A 2761-nucleotide genomic window follows, 5' to 3' on the forward strand; every position below is an offset into this window, starting at 1 on the left:
TTCGACTTTCGGCATTTCAAACCTAAATTAGCTACAGACCTCCAAAACACAATCCGAACATGCCCCTAAGCCCAAAATCACCCAATGAAGCTAACCGAACCAACATAATTCCATTCCAAGGCTGTCTTCACACTGCTCCGACTACGGTCCAATTTCTAAAACTTAAACTCTCATTTAGGGACTAAGTATCCCAAAACTCTCCGAAACTCAAAACCAAACATCCCGGCAAATCAAAATAGCATAAATAAGCACGGAAAAAGCAGTTAATAGGGGATCGCGATGTTAATGCTTAAAACGACCTGCCGGGTCGTTACAATCCACAATCACCCTGACCCCACCCCACCCCACCTCCTCCAACACCCGTTATCCGTACATGTTTGTTGTGCCTACCTCCCTTGTCACTGCCTTCCTCCGCAACCAACTCCCTTTATCCTACCTCTGCCACCCTGATCTTTTTTTATTCAGTAGCGCTAATTACCTCAATTTTCACACTGCAGACTTCCCAAGGATAACAAATCCAAGCTCATCAACTTGGGCTATAACTTTCTACTATTATTACACGGATCTAGAATCCAAATAGGAAATTTGAAAATGGTTTAGAATCAGCGGTTGATGTTGAGTTTTTAGGCTTGGTTTAGCTTAAAAGAGGGTGAATGGCAAATGGAGAAAAAAAATAAAATTGTACTTTTCCCTCCTGGACAAAGGGACATTGTCCTATATTGAAGGAGGAAAGAGTTTGATGCATATACATATAATTGCTCTTCTTATATCTCTTAAAGAGTTAAGAGGAAGTCAAGCTTCGCGTCGTCGCTCGCTCGGCTCGGCTTCGGCTTCAACTTCGGATTCGGATTTGATAATATTTGGATTAATATTAAGATTAACATAATATTATTTTAATCCAAATTAATCGCTTTAGTAATGGTAAATCAATTTTTCTCCGCGTTTTGATTTCTCGTTTTATTTTGCGTAAATAGCCATTTATGTAATGATCGTTTTTTAACAATCATAACAAACATTTTGATGAGTTGCACATCTTCGTTTAAACTCAACATGTTGGCTATAAATAGCATTCCATTCCGTAAGATTTTTCTTACAAAAATTCTAATTTCTCTTTCTTCCTTCTGCATTATTTTTTAATATAAAGAAAGCAGTAAGTGTGATTTGCTACTGTTCTTTAAGTTCGTTGGTCACTGGGATTTGAATACAGCTACACCGGTGAAGTTATCCATTCTATCCTAGGACGAAATAATCCTAAACCTCGGGTACTAGGAGGGGATTAAGTTCCTTAAGGAAACACTGTGAATTCAGTGGGCTCGGATTAATTTCTGTTATTCTACATTTCTGATTTTTTCATTGCTACTGGTTTTGAATATATTTTCGAATACAAAATACTAACAAGATTAAGGAACTTAAATTATTTTTTTGTATTCATCTTATATTCTGTTTGAGGGAGACTAAATCCTAATGATTTCTACTTTCAGTTTCGAGACTAAAATCTTCAGATTTTCTACTCCTTTTGTATTCGGTTTGAAGAAATAAAATCTCAATCGTGGTATTTAATCTGGTTCTGTTATTCAGTTTGATGATTTTAAATACTTAACCGTTAATTAATTTTGTTTCTATTTTGTGACTAACAGAAATGACAGAAACAGGAACCCCTGTGGTTGGCTCTATGAGTAATGTTTCTTTTTTCAGTCGTTCTATGCCGCCACCAACTCCGACAGAAAAACCTAAAAATTTTTCGGGATTGACTTTAAACGGTGGAAACAAAAAAATGTTCTTCTATTTGACTAATTTGAGTCTATAGAAGTTCATCAAAGAGGACGTTCCAGTTCTGCCGGAATCAACTCATGAGAATGAACGTTTTATAGTTACTGAGACATGGAAGCACTCAGATTTCTTATGCAACAATTACATTATTAGCGGACTGGAGGATAATCTTTACAACGTCTATAGTAATGTGGAAACTTCGAAAGAATTATGGGATGCGTTGGAAAAGAAGTATAAAATCGAGGGTGCCGGTTTGAAGAAGTTTGTTGCAGCCACGCTTTTGGACTATAAGATGGTAGACAGCAAGCCTGTCATTACCCAAGTTCCAGAGTTGCAAGTTATCATTCATGATCTCCTTACTGAAGGTATAATCCGAATTAATGCTTTTGTTGAAACTATTAATTTTGTTACTATTTATGAAGTTTTCATTGAAGGTTTGGTCATCAATGAGGCATTTTAAGTTGTAGCAATGATTGAGAAGTTGCCTCCTTTATGGAGGAACTTTAAGAACTACTTGAAACACAAGCGCAAGGAGATGAAACTCGAAGATCTCTTCGTTCGATTGAGGATCGAAGAGGACAATAAAGCTGCAAAAATGAAGACACGTGGGAACTCAACAATTATGGGAGCAAATATTGTTGAGACTGCTCCAACTAATCCGAAAAAGAGGAAGAAGTCTTCTAGACCAAAAAACTATCCCACCAAGAAGAAACTCAAGGGAAACTGCCACAACTGTGGAAAGCTTGGACATAAAGCTACAGAATGTCGTGCTCCGAAGAAAGAGAAGAAAAAAGGTCAAGCAATTATGGTTGAAACAAATGATAATATTGATGACTTGTGTGCTATGTTGTCTGAACGCAACTTAGTGGGGAATCCTAAAGAGTAGTGGATTGATTTTGGAGCCACCGGCCATGTTTGTACTGTTAGAGAAGCATTTTCTTCATATTCTCCCATTGGACCCGACGAGACCATTTTTATGGAAAATTTTGCA

Source organism: Nicotiana tabacum, chromosome 11 (genome assembly GCF_000715075.1).
Source record: "Nicotiana tabacum cultivar K326 chromosome 11, ASM71507v2, whole genome shotgun sequence".
Classification (NCBI taxonomy): domain Eukaryota; kingdom Viridiplantae; phylum Streptophyta; class Magnoliopsida; order Solanales; family Solanaceae; genus Nicotiana; species Nicotiana tabacum.